Genomic DNA, 22,523 nt, shown 5'->3' on the forward strand with positions numbered 1-22,523 from the left:
CCGGGGAAAAAGCGGCTCGGCGCGGGGACCTCTAAATTTCCGCTGACAGCCGCCGCCGCCAAACCCGTCCCGCCGCCTTGAGACGCCAGTCACGGTGGAAGCGCGGTCCCCAGCCCTGCACTGCGCTCCGCCAAATTCCGATCTTAATCCACGTCTCGAGTTGCTGCAGTTGTAAGACTTTCGCAGTCGCAATGTGTCACTCGGAGCTTCGTGCGACACATACAGTCAGGGTTTTTGCCGTCACGGTACGTCAAGGTGGAAAAGACCTCTCAGCGTACTGCAAGGATCAAATTTTGTAATGAATTTTAGCTGTTGCGAAAATAATAGTGTACCGCCATCAGCTAGCACGCAAAACATTTATTCGTGCCACCAGTTCCGATTGTAAAAAATTATTAAAAGGCACGAAAATTTTCAATCACAGTATTTGCATGGATACATAGAGGACACACTCACGTCATACACAACGTCAGAAACGGAATTTTACCATCCTAAACTAATACGCAAAAGAGTCGCAGTGAACTATGCATACCGATTTTCCAAGTTACCAAGCTATTTTTTTTTTTTTTCAAGTGTGTATAAATAAAAGATATCAAATGGTTCAAATGGCTCTGAGCACTATGGGTCTTAACATCTGAGGTCATCAGTCCCCTAGAACGTAGAACTACTTAAACCTAACTAACTTAAGGACAACACACACATCCATGCCCGAGGCAGGATTCGAACCTGCGACCGTAGCGGTCGCGCGGTTCCGGCCACATCGGCCGGCTAAAAGATATCAAAATGAAAAATTCTCCTATCTTAGCACAAAAAAGGCGAATATGTCTTGTGCAGGATTGTGGATGTAAAAGAAGTGAACTAGCTTTTCAACTTACCTGGCAGCTTCAAAGATATTTAAATCAGAACATCTTGACATATTCCCACTTTTTTACTTCTTAGTACTAGCACCCGTATCACGTAATATAATGTGTTGTGTCAAAGTAACATAATACATGATGTTATGTGATACAACATGGCACATGCAGCATGTCATCCAGCATGGCATTTGTCGTGTGTAATATGAGACAAAGTGTCATTAAAATGTAGGACGCATCCCCACTCTGGGATACTTCCTATTGTAGATGCATCCCACTTTTTAGAAGCACATAAATTTTTGTCTCTTTGTTCTTGCATACCCTCGCCATACACGTAATAGGGGGTGGTTACGGTGACAAATGGTCCCCTCGGTGAAAAATCCATCCTCCAATCACAAAAAAAAAGTTTCACCGTCCCCCCAGGAACAAATTAACCCCCAGCAATTTTACCCCTCCAGAAAAACATTCTTAGCTCTTCATCCATATGGTATTATACACTGAAGCGCCAAAGAAACTGGTGTAGGCATCCGTACGCAAATACGGAGGTATGTAAACAGGCAGAATATGGCGCTGCGGTCGGCAACGCATACATTAGACAAGAAGCGTCTGGCGCAGTTCTTAGATCGGATAATGCAGTTACAATGGCAGGTTATCAAGGTATAGTCGGCGCACGAGCGATGGGACACAGCATCTCCGAGGTAGCGATGAAGTGGGGATTTTCATGTACGACCATTTCACGCGTGTACCGTGAATATCAGGATTCTGCGACATCGCTGCGGCCGGAAAAAGATCGGTAAGAATGGGACCAACGATGACTGAAGAGAATCGTTCAACACGACAGAAGTGCAAGCTTTCCGCAAATTGCTACAGATTTCAATGGCGAGCCGTCAACAAGTGTGAGCAAGTGTGAGCCGAAGGCCCCCTCGTGAACCCTTGATGACTGCACGACACAACGTGTATCGAGCGGATGGTCGTGTACAGGTAAGGAGACAACATCATGAATCCATGGACCCCGCATGTCAGCGGGGGATTGTTCAAGCTAGTGGAGGCTCTGTAATGGTGTGGGGTGTGTGCAGTTGGAGTGCTATGGGACCCCTGATACGTCTAGATACGACTCTGACAGGTGAAACGTACATAGGCATACTGTCTGATCACCTGCATCCATTCATGTCCATTGTGCATTCCGACGGACTTGGGCAATTCCAGTGGGACAATGCGACACCCCACACGTCCAGAATACAGAGTGGCTCCAGGGACACTCTTCTGATTTGAAACACATCCGCTGGTCATCAAACTTCCCAGAAATGAATAGTATTGAGCATATCTGGGATGCCTTGCAACATTCTGTTCGGAAGAGTTCTCCACCCCCTCCTATTCTTACGGATTTATGGACAGCACTGCATAATTCACGGTGTCAATTCCGTCCAGCACTATCTCAGACATTATTCGGGTCCATGCTACGTCGTATTGCGGCATTTCTGCGTACTCTCGTGGGCCCTACACGATATTAGGCAGGTGTACCACTTTCTACGTTTCGTCAGTGTATATGTTGTTTGCTGTGGTCGGCACATCTTCTAGATTTTGGGCAAAACACCAGGGACTTTTTTAGCCTATAATCTGCAAGATGCAGGTGTTTCAACACCTTGCAGCTAAGGGCGCTCACACTGCTGGGGAAGTGGGGTTAACTTGTAAAAAACGCCAATCTGTCATGATGTTTTGATTTAAATGTCTCCGAAGATTCCCGGTAAGTAGAAAAGCTAGTTCCGTTCTTTTACATAGCTAACTATCCCCAGGACATATTCGCATTTTTTCGTGCTGTGATAGGACCAATTTTCATTCTGGTTCCCAACTTTTTATTCTACCATAATTTGACATATATCGTCGTTGCTGGCAATTGAGTAGATTTTTCTTGACACAGGCAACGTCTGATTCCGTTTCTAACAACATTGCTTACATCGTGGCAACGCATAAAGCTTTCACAAAACAGCAGGCCGTCTTTTTTTTTTTTTTTTTTTTTTTTTTTTTTTTTTGCCATCGTCGCTCTGACTGGTTTGATGCGGATCGCTACTAATTCCTCTCCTGTACCAACCTTTACATCTCAGAGTAGCACTTGTAACCTACGTCCTCAGTTATTTGTTGGACGCATTCCAATCCCTGTTTTCCTCTACGGTTTTTATCTTCTACAGTTCCTTCTGGTATCATGGAAGTTATTTTCTGATGTGTTAACGAACATTCTATCGTCCTTTCCCTTCCTCTTGTCACTGTTTTCCATATATTCCAATCTTCGCCGATTCTTCGCAAAACCGTCTCATTCCTTACTTTACCAGTCCATGTAATTTTCAACCTTCTTCTGCAGCATTACATCATAAATGAGTCGATTCTAAACAGTCTGCGTGGTGTCTGTTTGTTCTATATCGTGTCTCCCTACCACTTTCGCGCAACGACGCTCTGAGCGTGTTTTTTAGGGAATTGACTAGTTTGAACCTGGGACCTGTTGCTGGTAAGGAGACGCCAGACCACACATGACATGTAGAATTCAGAAGAGTTCAGTGAGACTAGCGATGATATAACCAAATGCTTAATGATTTCAGCGTCAGCTCCACTGCACTCCCTGTAAAAGAATCTTAATACTAACTAAATTTAGTGGAAGGGGTTCAAGGCTTTCCTATTTTTAGTTAACTGGTAACTAACGTCGAAAAAGCAGTTAAGTTTACCATTGGAAATTTTATTCTACTCACAAAACATCGTTTATAAATTGCACTATTGATAAAAGGAAATGTTTTAATACAGGATGGTAAAAACCAACTGCGTTCAACAAAAATGTGAACGAATATTCCCTGAATGGATTTCCAAGTTCTACAATGGATCGAAGGATGACCTATGCCATATCACATCTATGATCTAGGTTTAAATTAAGTTTCACAAAAGAGAGAACTATCAAAATGGTCTACAGTGACCCTCAATTATCTTTAATTACTTATCTAACTTGTCGTAAATTACAGTGGCTGATGTGGCTTCTCAATAACTATATAACAGAAAAATCATCGCGTTTCGGATTTTTACTTCAAGTGGCAAATGTGAATACCATGAGCTTTAATTGACGATCGACACTAGTATTACGTAAAGGGGATGTAACAGATGAGACTTCTGCAGTTGTGAGTGAAGCCTTATGCGCTCAAAAATGCGGCATCGTGTGCGTTCATTACCTTGTCGGTGTTCGTCAGGGGGCGACGGCCGGCGCAGCTCCGTCCAGCTCGCCCTCTCGGAAGCAACTCTCTCCTAACTTCTCCTTTCTACAATTTACCGAAGTTGGTTTAAAAAAAAAAACTATCTGGCTGTGTTTTCATCTGACCAATCAGGGTCTCAATGTTAACCTTAAGCTCCGCCTACAAAAATTCTGTCTACCCAATGAGAAACGTTATACTTTTCGTGGTGGGGCAATGTTTTTAAAGTTTGCAAAGTAACAGAGAAGCGAAAAAGTCTCACGCTAAAACTTGCAGCTGGTGTGGTCCTTTTAGCGTTATCGTAAGATCTATACTGTTCTTCTGGAGGGCTCTATCTTTTAACATGGGCTGGGGGGTGGTCCTAACATAACAGAGACGCGAAAAAGTCTCACGCTAAAAACTTGCGGGTGGTGTAGTCGTAGCGGTTAGCTGGCGACGTGGGTGTCCGTCCCTTATCGTAGGACCTTCTCGCTTAACACGATTCTGCTCTCGGCTTCTGTTCTCGTTTCTCCCCTCGGAACTGCGTCTGTCTCACGGTGGGAAGGTATGACATGCATTTAGGCATTCTTGTGTTAGTCTGTGGTATTCCATTTGCTCACTCGTTATTCATATTACTTTGGTTAATTTAATGTCACGATTTATTCGGAGCTATGTGACATACAACTGGATTTGCTTATCATGTCAGGGTTTTCATGGAAGGTGTTGGATTTGCCTGACACCTTACATGATTCTCTTCCATTCCAGCTTTCCTACAGTCCATGTTTCACTGTCAAAAAATTCTGTGCTCCAAACGTATATCCCCAGACATTTCTTCCCCAAATTAAGGATTATGTTTGATACTAACAGATTTCTTTTGGCCAAGAGTGCTCTTTTTGCCGGTGCTAGTCTGCTGTTTATATCCTATTTGCTCCCTCCATCATAGGTTATTTTGCTGCCTAAAAAGTTGAATTCCTTGCGTTCATCTACTTCGTGATCACCAAGCCTGATGTTAAGTTTCTAGCTGTTCTCATTTCTGCTACTTGTCATTACTGTCGTCTTTCTTCGATTTCCTTTCAGTCCATATTCTGTATTCACTAGACTGTTCATTCCATTCAGCAGATCCTGTAATTCTTCTTCACTTTCACTGAGGATAGCAGTGTCACCAGTGAATCTTGTCGTTGATGTCCTTTCGCCTTTAATTTTTATTCCCCCCTCCCCCCCTGGAGCTTTCTTCTATTTCCATCATTTCTTCTTCGACGTATATATTGAATAGTAGGGGCGAAAGACTGTGTCACTGTCTTACTCCATTTTTATTCCTAGAACTTCGTACTTGGTCTTCCGTTCTTATTGTTCCCTCTTCGTTCTTGTACATGTTATACATCACCCGTCTTTCCCTATAGCTCACATTTATTTTTCCCGGAATTTCGAACCTCTTAAACATTTTACATTGTCAAAGGATTTTTCGAAGTCGACAGATCCTATTTGTCTACCTTCTTAAAAATTGAAGCGATTTGGACAAGAATAAAACAAAGAAGTGACAGGCATAAAAAAACACAAAATGAAGCTACATTTTTAAAGCAAGTTTTCAATTTTGCTGTAAGGATGCATTTTTTTTACGTAATACACTTTAAACCGTTTCCGCACCTTCAATGCACATAAGAAAGAATTTTACGCGCCACACTTAGCTTGACTTAAAACCTTTATATTTTGACAACGGATAAAGATTATTGGATAAAAAATTTGTTTTGATTTTACCCATTTATCTACGCCCGTGCAAAGTTTTAAGCGATTCGTACAAGTTTAAAGCATACAAGTGGTAAGCTACAAAAATCTCCACGAAAAACGTGCTTTTTGCACGTAAAATCCAAACGAAGCAAGATTTTTCTCAAACTGTTAAAACGTAAGACCAAATTCGATATACTAGTGGACCAAATGTGGACCGTCAGTCTCGCCACAGTCGGGAGTTATTTAAGGGTGACTGTTCTTACACGTAAGATCTGAACGGTACAGATACAAATGACGCCTTTAGCTGAGGAGTAATTTCTGAGCAATTAAAATCTTTTGCAAAAGGAAGTAATCGTTTACCACAATTTTCTTGGGCGCCATCTTCCGTTCCTCGTTTCAAACTTGCTTAATATACCGTAACGTAGCTACAGTACGACAGATGTTGGAACGGCTATGCAAATGGCCGCTGGTCCGGGCTAAACCAAAAACTTTCTACGGCATGTTCCTGGGTCAAATAGGAACCGAGCACCAAGCCCCCCTCCCCCCCCCCCCCCCCCCAACTGCGATTGTTACAGTGTTTCCACGATCGTACACTAAGAACGTAACGAATGAGGTTTTGTATTCGCTAAGACACTGATCTCAGATTAGGAAGGATGAAGACTCAGGCTCTATACAGCCATCTTGATTTAGGTCTCTGTGGTTCTCTTAAATTATTTCAGGTAACTTCCAGGAGAGATCCACCAACAAGGCCGTGGCCAACCAAATGTCTCATCCCTGTTAAACCCTACCGTACGTACGATGAGTAATAATATATTACTAATTACCGCCTCGAAAAAATATATAATTTTTTTTTCATTTGTAGATACATGTCCGCATCCCGTGTACACAATGGAATCCCCGTGCCATAGTAGCGAGATAAGTGCCTACAGAGTCAAGTGGCGCAGCCCACAGATAATGAAGAGTATCGTTCGGCAGGTTCTTTTCGGTGTTTGGTGCGGAACAGCGCTGCAACATTCCAAGTCGAGTTGCTGGAAGTCTGTGACAGCAATGCTCCATTGTAAGACACGGTGGTCACATGGCGCAGATGCTTCTAGCGTGATCAGACAAATCAGAATGACTAAGAACTAATTTGAAAGGCATCTCTGTGTGAAGAACTCAATATCACAGGAGACGTCGAGGCCCCGGCGCTCGAAGACTGGCGTACGACAATCGAGATGATAGTGGGGAAAATTAAAATCAGTCACTGAGCAATCTTCATCATCTTGCACCACACTCTGAACAGGAGAAGTGTCGACCCTGCTGAGTTCTGTGACTACTCACACCCATTTGAAGAGTCCACCAAAACGAGAGAGCAGGAAAAATGTTACCACTGTGTCAGGCCTTCCATGTCCACTTGATGAATGTGGACGCCTGCTGAGTGTCTCTCTATGATACAGAGACAATGAACAAAGCAAGCAGTGGGAAAATGTAGGTTCTCCGCCGCTGAAAAACGTAAAGATCCTCCATCAACGTGCAAGGTCACGTCGAGTGCTTTTTGGAGGTGTAAAAGTGTGTTGATAGATTATGCTCATAAGAGGAAACCGTGACAGGAGCATACTACCGAAATCTTCTGACGACACAGGCTGCTTTTACAGTGGCACCGCCGACGGTCGTCAGACACAATCGCCAGAGGTCCCCCGATGACATCGGCCGACAGCATGGTCACAGTGCGACCGATCTCCTTCATCAGTTTTTGGCAGGGTCAGGAAGGTTAGGCTAGGTTAGGTCAGATTAGAGTCTGTTCTATGTATGTAATCGGTTAGATATTAACAGATACCACGAAACCTCTGTGCATGGAGATGAGTGCTACTTTTTGGCTTTTGCCGAATGCATGTGAATGAGCTATATGTGTCTTGAAAACAACGTGGCGAGTACTGCACACACTATCCTCTGTTATCGGAACAACCAGACAAATTTTACGAATGCACAACACGACGGGAGAAACTTTATTTTATGTACTTAAGTTAATAATTTGAGGTGACCTTGAAAATCATGTTTCAAAAACTCTGTTTCGTTGTATTTATTTAAAGTTGTACAGGCGCACTTCAGTTAATGTTCAATGACTGGCATTCAGCATACGTGTGAAAGACAAGCACAAAGTTTAGCATAAGGTGCTCTAAATACCTAAACACTGAAAAGTGGAAATACATACCGTACACCACATTCACAAACCACTTCATGTAACAGAGTCACGTCCAACTGCCATAAAGACGTCAGTGAACAGTATTAATAATTTGTAGACAGCTAATGCCATCCGACTACAACTCGAAGGAGACCCACTACAGCAACTTCAAGCATAAGATACGCCACCCTCCTCAACTGAACTTTTTTTTGAGATTATTATTTACACCTAAAATTTCCAATAAAGATTTTGGCCACTTGTGGTTTATAATAAATCCGCAATTTTAGTCCTTGGTACATATGAGATAAAATCAGCCGTCTTCGGCCGATGTTGATAGCCGGTGGAACCCGCCGATATTAGTGCCACTGTGATCGCATTTGTAATGGGCGATGGCCAAGATGATGTGTCACAGAAAGCTGTCCAAGAGAGTGATTTGTCCAAAACAGTGCCCTAACTCATTTCGCATTGGACAGAGTAACAAATTCTGCTCTTTAGTCTACCAAAATTTGTCTTTTTCCTCTTTACTCGGATGACAGACAGTTTTGTGGCAGGGATTTCGAGAATGGCGACGAGTTGATTATCAAAGTGAAAGTTTCCTGAACAGACAAAATGTAGACTTCTACAACTATGTCTTCTCAAAATCAGAAAGAACTTGGGAAGGTGTGTTTCATAGAATGAAGAATGTGTAGAGCAAGACTGACACGATTATGGTCATCTCCAAGCCTAATGATCACAACTTGACTGAATCGAGGCGATAATTAACACTTCATCACCTTTCATCGTATGTACACTGATGAGCGAAAACATTATGACCACTTCCCACTGCGACATTGACTTTGGAGAAAGTGACACGCACTGAAAGCACCAGGTGGCTATAATTAAAGTTCAGCTGCTGACGGAGGTCCAGTGTGCTCTGTAATTATTGTATGGCAGTTAAACTTGATAGATATACTAATGTATTAGTGCGGAACAGATTTATGCTGGAAAAAAATTACTTCAGATTTTGACCACGAACGGCAAATCTGGCACTGTACAGCGTCTAGTCGTCATCTTTGATGATCACATTGATCAAACTGTGTAGGTGGAGGTTAATAAGAAAATCAACATTATCCCTCTCTCGCTTGTTTAACTCTTTCAGCCCACGTCTTGTTCCTAATCCATTATATACGGTAACATTTCTATATGTCTTTCTTGAATTCACAGCACCGGATTTGCACCTGGTGGCCAAAATGGGAACTATTTTTTTTCTAGCGTATATAAGTTCCGCATTACCATATCTAACTAGTTTCACTGGAATACGATACTACAGACCGCACTCGACCTTCGCGAGTAGCTGCATTTTAATTATAACCACCCGGTATTATCTGTGGGGCAGAGACGAACGAGGAATCATTGTAGCAACGATTCGGACCACAAAAGGGGAAATTCATTGACATAAGCGACTCAGACGACGGACTGATTTTCATGGCCTCGCACCTCCGAAACGGAGAAGCTGGTGGGCTGTCCGAGTGCTGCTGTCGTGGGCATCTAAGAAAAGTGCTTCATTAATGGTAAAACCACGGATAGGTGACAGGTTGTTGGAAGTCCATCCCTCATAACACAACGTGGATGTCTGAGGTTTACCCGCTCTGTAAAGCAGTGCAGGCCGCGAACTGTGGCAGATACGACGGCAGAGTACAATGCTGGAGCAGTCGCGAGTGTTCCGGAACACACTGTTCAGTGCACATTGCTGAGCATTGGGAACCGCAGCAGATGACACGTATCCATATCTCGCAGGCCCAACGAAATCGTCAATTATGATTTCAGTTGGTACGAGACTATCGAGCTTAGAGCGTGGCCCTATGTAAACGTGTATCCTGCTCGGCTGAATTAGGTTTTCTGTTACACCAGGTCGATGGTCGTGCCCAGATACGTCGTCATCTAAGAGAACGACTGCTAGAAACATGCACCACGTCAGAGACGCTGGCCAGTCTGGACGATATTACGCTAGGGGGAACATTCACTTGGGATTCCATGAGACCTGTGGTAGTAATCGAAGCACCATGATAGCTCTGGACTATGTGAAGCCCTTCACGCTTCACGTCTTCCCCGTCGGCCATGGCATCTTCCACCATGAAAACTGTCCGTGTCACAAGGCCGTAATCATGCCGTAATCGTCTGAGAGCATGTTGACATGTTGTAACCAATTTTCCTTGATGTGAACCCAACGGAATATCGGATATCCAGTGCCACATACTTCTGGAAATCTTCCAAGGACTTTTCGAACCCATGCCAAGCACAACAGCTGTTTATTGCACATCATATATGCTGTCAGATAGGTATAATAATGTTTTGGTTCTCCAGTGTGTGTATATCCGTACATATGACATGTTTTTTGTTTCTACTAAGCTGGCAAATATTATATCATTGCAAAAGTGATGCCTGGACGAGGAAAATAGCTATGCTCTTCTATACTAAATATTGTCCAGAAGATACAATTTCGTCAGTAATAAAACAGTACAACATGCTGTCCGAAGGAACAATGCATCGTAATTTTTAACAATACAGGCACTGCAGTAACGGATCTATCCACTGATACTAGGCAGCAGCTTCCAGTTAAAATGTCTTCCCACTGTACAAGAATTACATAATGTTTACGAGTGTATGTCGTGACGCAAGGACGAGGATATACAGAAGTTTGGTCTGACCGTGGCCAGATAGCCAAAGCAGTTAGGCCACCTGTCGTATCCCACTGACATGACACTGAGTAGGCCTCTGATGACGTACGCAGCTCCCGTCTGGGGATATGCAGCTCCTACAAGACTGCGCCGCCTGCAGATCATACAGAACAAGGTGCTACGAATCATTAGCAATGCTCCACGCTACACATGCACTGTGGATCTTCACCATGAATACCGCCTTGATACCCTCAAGGAAGTATTCAAAAAACACGCCACACGACTATACAGGAACTCGAGACACTCGAACTATCCTTTCATCCTCACTCTGGGAAACTACGATCACAACCACAGGTGGAAGCACAAGCGGCCAAAGACACTGCTAGCTAGGGCATAGCCACCTATGGTAAACTAACATACGCAAACAGCGACAAACGCCGGTAAGCCCCTGCATATCAGCAACACTGACTGGCAACTACCAGCTGCTATTAGAGCCGACCAACAGGCCACAGCAGGGACACCGACGAGCTCGTCCACAGACGCACAAACAATCTGCCAACACTCCCTCACACCGTGCCTCCGGTATATGACCTATCGGACACAAGATCGATAACAAACATAACTGTTGCAGGTTGCTGACGCTGAACGAGGACTCTCTACCAGCACCCAGCGCCAGCCGCCGAGCAGCACAAACGCACAACGTCAAGGTATCGACATGCATGATACCCACTACTAACAAAGCCTATCCTTGCACAACCTATCGCAGGCAGCAAGACAACCGCTACTGCTCTTACCACCCGACCTAACTACCGCAGAGGTTTTTTTCCCTTGGCTCTTGCCTTGGCACTTTTTTTCCTCTGCCCTTCAAACCGCTACCCTTCGTCAGAGTTCGGCCAATCTATGTCCAGATGAGCGCGTATTAATGGTTAATCCTAACCAGACGTACGAAAACATCGCAGTACCCACATCCTGCGACACCTCACTTTAGTGAATACTAACCCTTATGCAGAGATGGCAGTAGATCTTTTGTGTTGGCCATCATGCCGGTGTGGGCGTGGAGGGGCTCCACCTCTGAAAAAATTCTGAGAGGGAGTGGAAGGACTGCAAGAATGCGTGTCAAAGAACTTACTTGGCAGGAGGTCTCGTGGTCGTGGGCTGCCTTCTGTGCACTTGCTCCACTGAGAAGAGGGCTGTAGGGTGAGTTAGAATACGGAACTGGGCTGGGATCTCAGGGTACACTGAATGCAATCATAAAACATTGCATGAGGTATGTACACTGGAAGCACCCCTGGCACATCCGTTTTATAAACAGATGTATATACAAAGTCTACTAACTGCCTTCTTAGTAGTGTAACTTCTCATAGCTCCCTGAGTCTTAAGTCCCAATATAGCAGAGGCGGGAGCACCAGACTAAATGTTGACCACATGGAAATGAGTCTAAGTCCCCTCATGTTTATGTAACACTGCACTACAATCTCACAGCATCATAAATCCAGCTAAACCATATCTGACCGACTGACCAGCTGCTCCATCATTGCCATCACTGCCTCAACACTACGGCGGCTAGCCTTTTTATGGGCGGTAGTGCACCTGCACCACTTGTTCTAGAAGTTTCCAGTGCACTCGAGCATTGCGTGTGTTTCACGTGGCAGCACGTGATGCCTACGTGACAAACAGGTTGGACTCCACTATGTTCGCTGTGTCCAAGGGTTGCAGCTTGTAACGGCTCTCGAGCTTCATGATGCGGCGTAGTCCGCTCTTGTTAGTAGAGTAAACATTACACATAAGCTACGCCCGGTCACGTCCGCCTCGCTGGTAGCAAGAATTTCCAAGCCTACATCTTACTTGATTTTTAATCCTGTTTTCTATCATTCGCGACTGACTGTTTGCGTAAAGCGGGAAATTCTTCCTGTGTTAATAGTTGACGTGCAATTACTAACACATTTTTAATCGTATCATGTATGTTCAGCATAACTCCTGGTACCGACATCTGAATGTGATGAGTTTATGTTGTTGAGACGTTTTTGGAAACAGATTACATACCGGAAAATCATTAACAAACGGTGTGCATTCAAATGAAATGAAATATAGTCGGCGACGTATCAGAATCTTTTCAACATTTTCCTATTAATGTTTGTAAGTACCTCACCCTTCAGAGAATAATAACAAAAATCAAAGTCATAGTTTCTTCAACTGATGTCCTAATCTTTATTGCCAAACGACTAAAACAGTCATCAAATCCAAGTTACTGGTTGCCTGTCTAACAGCTTACAGGACCAAAAAGTTTATTTTCAGGGTTTCACATACTTATTGACCGAATTTAAAAAATTAAAATACTGTCATAATCTACTTATTACGAGATATGATCTAACTTTAAAGGCTTAGGAGAATAAATATTATAGTCAGAAACTGTTTATATACTTTGAAGCAGCATAACTCTTGCCGCACAAGCTAACCAGTCTATATTCCACCAATATTTGAGAATGAGACCACACAGAGACTACTAAAAAGCTTTGCACATAATTTAAATCCTTTCGACATGTTAGCACGTTAATTTATTTGTAAAATAATCACACGTTTGAAGCTGTGTTATACATGGGAATCAGGGGTTGGTGTTAGTGGCAACGGCTAAAGTGCCAAACGATGTATGGAGTGGCATCCCTTTAATGGAGTGTCAGTTGGGTGTTTAGCATACCCCTAGGGTGCTATGAGACCGAACTCTAGTGGCCTACAGAGAAGGGAAGCTCCCCATGATATCATGAAAATTTTAAGGAACTGATAAAGTCGGACAAATGCAAACATCCTATTGGATAATAATAACAGAGTTGGTCCAATCAAGATGGGTTCCGCACCACACATGCATATATTAATGAGAGCAGAGATCATCAATCTATAACAAAAACTAGTGGTCACTGTGACAATCAGGTTACCATGAAAGATCAACACATGAATTACCCACTGAGATAAACAAATGAACATTCATTAAATAGAAAAGGGATTATAATCGTGAAATCTACCATTGGTACAGGTGGATGAGCGTGACAATACCATTGTTATGAGCATAATACGTGATAATAATCAATGGGTGCAAGTTTGGTTACTGGATTAAAGGAATAATGCGGGAAAATAAGTATGAAGACCAGTAAGATCGCCAAAGTGGATGATGAAAGCAACTAGCTGGCTGAAAAACCTTAAAACTGTGCATTTAGCTCCTGATGTGAGTTAACTAGCATCGCGTCCCAACCGAATCAGTGACTGCAATGCCGGTCCATTCTTCCCACACCCATACAGCATGAGGGTGGAAGTCGCCAGCAGTAATGGCTGGAGATTCTGGGGCCAGCTCAGCCTCTATACTCACAAGGGAAAATTTAGTGGCAAGATGGCCCATTGGATGTCCCGTCAAATACTGAACACAGCTCAAGCATGGAAACAGGAATAAGGCGTACTGAACTGTGAAAAAAAAGCAAAACAGAAACAGCGAACGGTCCAAGAACAAGAAGTGCAATAAAGAGCAACTTGAAACAGCAACGGCGTCATGGGTAAGTGGTCACAGCGTTGGACTACCAAGCGGGTGAGCTGTATACAAAATTTGCTCGGGTCATTTATTTATTTTTGACAAAATTATGAACTATCCGTCCGGTCACTGAAATGTTTGCTCTCTTTCTGTAGCCTTGGCAATTGTCATACTACACACTAGTTATACAATACGAGTTATGTGGTAAAAATACGTTACCGTCGCAAGTAAATGTGATGAATAGCGAGAGCAGGTGAGATACTACATAGACGTTCCACAGAAATGAAAAAAAAAATGGTTGTGAAGTATGTTACGAAAAAAGAATTCAAGAGTCAAGACCTTCAAAATGGAATGCAACTTCAAAAACAAAAAATAAACATGTTTTAACAGAGCACAGAGAAACTGTGTGGTTGTGAAACTGTTGCGTTCATTTGTCGCAGCTTATGTGACAAAATATTATGTTTTAATCATTCCCTTGCGTGTGATCACATTCACATTCATACGAACACCTATGCTAGACAAGGAGGCCTATCTCACTCGTTCACCAATCGTCCAAATTAGATGTGTCCTATCATATAACACACGTACTGTGACTAATGTCGTGTATGATACACCAGACGTGTTTTCCGGTGGAGGATTCGGATGACTTGTCGCCTTGTCATCAAACGTTTGCGGTTCCCATTCGAAAACTACTTCCTTTCGGTTGCTAATAGAGTACTTGTGCAGAATCAACTGTCATTATAGGTCCCTACCTCGCATCTCAATGCTGCGAACAGAAATTACGGTACGACACAGTCACAAATTTGAATAAAGGGAACAGTGAAAAAAGAAATGGCATGAGGGATGTTCGAACACGGCTTGCCCGCTTGGCAGTCCAATGCCGTAACCGCTTAACCATACGCCATTTCTCTTCCGAACTGCTCTATATTGCACTTCTTCTTCTTATATTGTTCACTATATTTTTTTTTCACAGTCCAGTACACCTTCTTGCTGCTTTCATGCTTGATCTGTGTTCTGTTTTTGACGGGCTGTCCACTGGGCCTCCTTACCACGGGGGGAGAGGGGGGGGGGGTGCGATGGGGAGTTTCCCTTGTCAGTACTAAAAAATGGATGCATCCTTCTACATAGCTGCAAGACCCACCTCATCGATCTCCCAGCGGCAAGTCTTTACACTTCAGTCCCTCAGTGGCAAGTGCTCTCTATCTTAATGCTCTGAAACTTGGGCGTTTTTCCCAGAGAAGGAATTCCGACAGCCAACATAAGCAGGCATTGCGAGTTCCATCCAGTAATAATTTTGTAAAAAGTTTAAAGACTCTCTTACTACTTCGGATTTTGCTATAATTAACCAATAGTGCTGTGGCGTGAAGAGTAAGCCAGGAAGCCCCTCCCGCTCCACGCTACGATTCTGAATCTGACAAGTAGAAAGACTTGCATGTAGACACGCAGGAGGCGTGAGAAAGTACGTGTTTTACAGAAATAAACACTATGAACCAATTAGGAAACCTTTTACAAGGAGTTGCAACGAACGTTCTTCCGTGGCACGGCTGCCGCGGCAAACAGCGGTTCTCACACTCTTTGTCACCTCTGAAAGGCTGCACCAGGCTTAAATTTTTATAAAAGGATTCTTCCCTGTGTCTCGGGCAATACCGTTCTTTGGCAGATAGCTAGTTCTCTGTACCATCCCACAGAGCGGGGACGGGCAAAGGGAATTCTGCTTTCGTGTATCTGCGCTGAAGTTAGCTCTCAGTTCTAAACATGTTTATGGCCTCTCGTGGTCCTATGATGCAGGCTTCCATGTTGGTCCAGCCAGCGTGCAAGTTTTCAACTTTCCAGAATAATAACAAGAATAACAAGACTCGCACTGTAATAAAAGAAGAGAAGAGAAGGATCAATATGCTGAACAGTCACTGGTAGAACTGAATATTGTCTGCAGTTATGATGCAGCGTAGGGGATCGGTTACGCTAACCAAGAGAGTATGTATACAGGGTGATTCAAAAAGAATACCACAACTTTAGGAATTTAAAACTCTGCAACGACAAAAGGCAGAGCTATAAAGTTTCATTTAGTTGTACATTTGTTCGCTTGAGGCGCTGTTGACTAGGCGTCAGCGTCAGTTGATGCTAAGATGGCGACCGCTCAACAGAAAGCTTTTTGTGTTATTGAGTACGGCTGAAGTGAATCGACGACAGTTGTTCAGCGTGCATTTCGAACGAAGTATGGTGTTAAACCTCCTGATAGGTGGTGTATTAAACGTTGGTATAAACAGTTTACAGAGAATGGGTGTTTGTGCAAAGGGAAAAGTTCTGGACGGCCGAGAACGAGTGATGAAAATGTAGCGTGCATCAAGCAAGCATTTGTTCGCAGCCCAGGAAAATCGACTCGCAGAGCTAGCAGAGAGCTGCAAATTCCACAGTCAACTGTATGGAGAGTCCTACGAAAAAGGTTAGTTATGAAACCTGAACGTCAACTACCCGAGGCGATGGATCGGCCGCCAGGCAGCCTGTGACAGAGCACTTCATCACTGGCCTCCAAGAAGCCCTGATCTTACCCCCTGCGATTTTTTCTTATGGGGGTATGTTAAGGATATGGTGTTTCGGCCACCTCTCCCAGCCACCATTGATGATTTGAAACGAGAAATAACAGCAGCTATCCAAACTGTTACGCCTGATATGCTACAGAGAGTGTGGAACGAGTTGGAGTATCGGGTTGATATTGCTCGTGTGTCTGGAGGGGGCCATATTGAACATCTCTGAACTTGTTTTTGAGTGAAAAAAATCTTTTTAAATACTCTTTGTAATGATGTATAACAGAAGGTTATATTATGTTTCTTTCATTAAATACACATTTTTAAAGTTGTGGTATTCTTTTTGAATCACCCTGTATAATCTCATGAAATATGTTGCGAGACAGTTTTGGGGATATGCTGCCATGTAACACTTTTCAGACGTGGAAGTACTTATTACTGCTTTGTGCGTGGGTATCCTACTTCTTTCAGCAGTGCAAGCTGCCAATTATTGTTGTCTTTGTATTTCTTCATGAATACATCATAACTTACACCATTTAATAAAATTCTGTAAATATTAGACCAACGTTTGGTAGGACAAAAGGAAATACATGTTGAGTATGCCTTAGGCCTACCACACAGGCACTTTTAGTCGGCAGTCGCGGCTAGCCGTTTGTAACCGACGTACAAAGTAACAAATGAGTCAGAACATGTGTTAAAAGAGAAAGAAATACGTAGTCTCGAAAAATAAGGATGCAGAATACTAATAACGTTTGCTGTATTTAAAAAGCTTTATGATTCTTGAAACAAAAAGTTCGGAGGCATTAGTTTTCAGTATGCACTCGTAGGCAATTCATACGAATGATCACATTGAAAAGACTTCCCGGGGCTGGTCCGTTTAAACGTTGCACGCTGGTCACAAATTACATGAAAATTTTCGACAATGAATTAAGCGAAAGAGTGTCGAACCTCGGAAACGCTGCACTCCCACTGGGCTTAGAAACGCTACTTGGCGACTGTCTTTGATCGAATGTGGCACAGTTTTCATGATACGCATCTGTCGCGTACTGTCGACACGAACCAGGAAGTATCCGACGCGGCTGCATGCTTGTTCCAGCCAGTTTCCTATAAACAATATTTATTTACTAAATAACAGGGCAAATAAGTAAAACTGGAAATCTGCAAATTATCTGTAATTTCATTTCCGTATACATCGAAACGTGGCCCTTTTCAGGGTGAACAGGAACAGTCTGAAAAGTTTGTAAGTATTTTACAGGGTACGTTGTGCTGAGAAATAACTGTTAGTAAAAAAATTCGATATGTTGCACCGTTTTCGAGTTAACTGGCATTGAAGTCAGCGAACTTGGCCTAGATAATAGGGCACGATACTGGTCAGCCTTTGGCTCGGGTTCGACCCTTTCAACCGTCCCTTGTCCAGTTTTTCGTATCGGTCTCTTGTTCGATTTTAGGAAATCAAACGAAGAACACGTTTGGCGACGCTGTCTCTGGCGGGCCGCTTGAATTTGCGAGCACAACGGCCTGACTGGCTTAATTCAATGCTAATAACTCGGAAACGGCGCAACGTATCGAATTTTTTTCTTAAGAATTATTTTTCAGCTCAACTTACCCTGCAACACCCTAACAAGCTTTTCAAACTGTTCCTGACTACCGTGTATATTCGTAAATTATGAAGCAGGAAGATGAAAAGCAGAACTAATGTTATAGAGTACAGATGTAAGATGTTACGAGATGGGGTTATTTCTTTTCACTTGCACTGGTAGCATCGCTTCAGCAGTCCACTATTGACAGCTCTCCCAGTAAAATGTTGAGACTGTATCCGTTATGACTGTCGAATTACTCATAGCGCTCTTGTCGAGGACGTCTGAAAGCGGTGAGAAACACCGGCGTTTACCGATGATTTCGTCCAATAATCCGCATTCATTGTGTAAATCTTCAGTAAAATTTTGTAGTTTGTAAGATTCATTTTTATTCGACTCTACGTTGCTACTGGTACTTTCAAAAATGTATACGCTAAAAACTACACGTGACAGCCAATAGCGAGTGTTGTAATATATTTATTTTAATTTTATTTTCCCAATTACAGGGTTTAGTTGTCAACTTCGGATCTTATGGAAATAATGTTACTGTGCATGAGTCGCAAAAATATAACATTTGTCGTAGAGGAAACACAGCACTCTGGCTAAAATACTTTAAAAATTGATTCAAGGCAGTCTTGACCAAAATAACATTTGTTTGCAATGGTTGCTGGTTTTCGTCAGAATGTAACCATCTTCAAACCATTTATTCATGACGCTGGAGGTGGCAGTAAATGGAGCAGCCGTTGTGCTCTCGCGAATGCCAACTGCTCTACACCTGCTCCATCCTCGGCCACTCCCTACCATCATAATCTGAATGGTATGAGGATGGTCACATTCGGACCGAAACCGGTAACCATTGCAAATAAACACTTTGTGGTGGTCAAGACTGTTTTAATCCATTTTTAAATTAACGAGAGAACACTCCACTTACAAAACAATGTTGCCACATTCGCTTGTCAGATATAAAAAATAGAGAAAAAAAAACATCCATAGTACCAACAGTATGCCCCGGAGTGGAGGTGAGTTTGTTAATGGAGTCGTTGTCGCTACTGCGCATCAGGAAACATTGACAGACCGCACAGTGCTGGTGCTATGGACTTATTCTGTACTCTTTTTTACGTATTTGATAAACCAATGTAGCTGCTTCGTTTTATACGTGGAGTGTGCTCTCATTACGTTTGTGCGATTCTTGCACAATTGTTTCATTCCCAGGACAGCTGAAGATAACAACCTGACTCTGTTGAAACCAGTCACTGAGAAAATAAAATAAAAATGTTACAACAATCGATCTTGGCTGAAAAATAATCCTATTTACCAAATACCAGAACAACCCGAGCAATATGCGCAACTTATATAGAAGTGTGTATGCTCGTACGCTGACTGAAGGGAAAAATGGAAATGTCTACCAAGGCCGGGATTTGAACCCGGGTCTCTTGCTCTCTAGTCAGAAGTGTTAACCACTACGTCGCGCCGGCCGGGGTGGCCGAGCGGTTCTAGGCGCTACAGTCTGGAACCGCGCGACCGCTTCGGTCGCAGGTTCGAATCCTGCCTCGGACATGGATGTGTGTGATGTCCTTAGGTTAGTTAGGTTTAAGTAGTTCTAAGTTCTAGGGAACTGATGACCTCAGCAGTTTACCGAGCGAGGTGGCGCAGTGGTTAGCACACTGGACTCGCATTCGGGAGGACGACGGTTCATTCCCGTCTCCGGCCATCCTGATTTAGGTTTTCCGTGATTTCCCTAAATCGTTTCAGGCAAATGCCGGGATGGTTCCTTTGAAAGGGCACGGCCGATTTCCTTCCCCATCCTTCCTTAACCCGAGCTTGCGCTCCGTCTCTAATGACCTCGTTGTCGACCGGACGTTAAACACTACCCACCACCACCAACTCAGCAGTTAAGTCCCATGGTGCTCAGAGCCATTTGAACCCACTACGTCGCCCTGGCACAATGGCTTTTCATAACTTCACGCTGAGGTGCTATTCCAATACAGTCGGAGAGCACCTACAGTGCTGTTTGACTTTCGGGAGAATACCAAGCGGGTCGAGGCACGAATGGAAATTTGAGTTGAGAGGTAGAGCGCTAGGTGGTCCGCGCAGTTGTGTAAAGCCACTGTGCCAGGGTGGCGTAGTGATAAGCGTATCTACGTGATGAGCAGGAGAGCCGGGGTAGAGTCCTGGTGTTGGTACAAATTTCCATTCGTCACTTCAATCTGCATTTAGACGTTTGAGACTTCAAAAGGTCGCTGAAAGCACACAGTTTCATTTACGTAGAAGTGTATACGATGCAAAGGTGCTGCTGCCGTGTCTACGCTGCACGCCTAGCGTCACCCACTCGGCGACAGCGCGCCTGCCTCCAGATGGCGACTGCGCTGGACAGACAGGGAGTCCTCCGGCAGCCACAGCCACATTTGGGCAGATTCCGCAGCCTGCCGCCGCCCGCTGTCCTGTTTTTGCCGGCGGCCCGGCCCGCGCCTCCATTGTGTGCGCGGTTCTTGCAGCGCGGCGCGGCGCTTTTTGGCCCGGCTGGGGGCAGCCGTCGCTCTGGTGGGCGAGGCGCGCCCCCCCCGGTCCACGACTCCTGCACCTGCCGCTGGCCGCTCCCTACTCTTGCACACACGAAAAGCGTCCACACACAGACACAGCGCAGCGGGAGCTTCCCCACACTGTAGTGGTGCGCAAGTAGCGAGAGATTATACACTGACGTAACAAAAGTCATGGGATAGCGATAGCTGCGCAGGATTAGCCGAGCGGTCTAGGAGGCGCTGCAGTCATGAACTGTGCGGCTGGCCCCGGCGGAGGTTCGAGTCCTCCCTCGGTCATGGGTCTGTGTGAATGTCCTTAGGATAATTTAGGTTAAGTAGTGTGTAAGCTTAAGGACTGATGACCTTAGCAGTTAAGTGGTTCAAATGGTTCAAATGGCGCTGAGCACTATGGGACTTAACAGCTGTGGTCATCAGTCCCCTAGAACTACTTAAACCTAACTAACCTAAGGACATCACACACATCCATGCCCGAGGCAGGATTCGAACCTGCGACCGTACCAGTCGCACGGTTCAGCAGTTAAGTCCCACAAGATTTCACACACATTTGAAATTTATTTTTTTTCTTTTTTTTCAAAAAACGGAATGGGAACTGGAGCAAGACGCATGCAAAACTCGTATTTCATTTCGAAAATCGTTAGGAGATTCAATATTCCGAGATCCACAGTGTCAAGAGTGTGCCGAGCATACCACATTTCAGGCATTGCCTCTCACCACGTATAACGCAGCTCCCGACGGCCATCACTTAACGACCGAGAGAAGCGGCCTTTGCGTAGAGTCGTCAGTGCTAACAGACAAGTAACAATGTGCGAAATAACCGAAGAAGTTAATATGGTACGTACGACGAACGTATCCGTTGAGTCAGTGCGGCGAAATTTGGCATTAATGGGCTCTGACAGCAGACGACGGACGCGAGTGCCTCTGCTAACAGCACGAGATCGCCTGCAGTGCCTCTCCCGGGACCGGGGTCCTAGACGACTAGAAAATCGTGGTCTGCTCCGATGAGCCCAGACTCTCCGAAGACACGGACCCAACTTGTCAACAAGGCACTGTGCAGGCCGTGGTGGCTCCATAATGGGATGGGCTGTGTTTACGTCGAATGCCCTGGCTCCTCTGGTCTAATTGAACTGATAATTGACTGGATATGGTTATGAAACTTCCTGGCAGATTAAAACTGTGTGCCGGACCGAGACTCGAATTCGGGACCTTTGCCTTAGCGGGCAAGTGGTCTACCATCTGACCTACCCAAGCACGACTCACGAAAGTAGGAGACGAGGTACTGGAGGAAGTAAAGTTGTGAGGACGGGGCGTGAGTCGTGCTTGGGTAGCTCAGATGGTAGAGCACTTGCGCGCGAAAGGTAAAGGTCCCGAGTTCGAGTCTCGGTCCGGCACAAAGTTTTAATCTGTCAGGAAGTTTCATATCAGTGCACACTCCGCTGCAGACTGAAAATCTAATTGTGTATATCGTTATGTCCGACTCCTTGGAGACCATTTTCAGCCATTTATGTACTTCATGTTCCCAAACTACGATGTCATGTTACACTGAACCACAACTGTTCCCGAGTGGTTTGAAGAATATTCTGGACAATTCAAGTGAATGCTTTGGCCACCCAGATCACTTGACACGACTCCCATCAGACATTTACGGGACTTAGTAGAGAGGTCAACTAGTGGATAAAATCCAGCACCGGCAGTACTTCGCACTACGGACGGCTGTAGAACCTGTATGGCTTCATATTTGTGCAGGGGACTTCCAGCGGCTTATTGAGTTCA

This window comes from Schistocerca serialis, chromosome 4 (genome assembly GCF_023864345.2).
Source record: "Schistocerca serialis cubense isolate TAMUIC-IGC-003099 chromosome 4, iqSchSeri2.2, whole genome shotgun sequence".
In the NCBI taxonomy this organism is placed as follows: Eukaryota; Metazoa; Arthropoda; class Insecta; order Orthoptera; family Acrididae; genus Schistocerca; species Schistocerca serialis.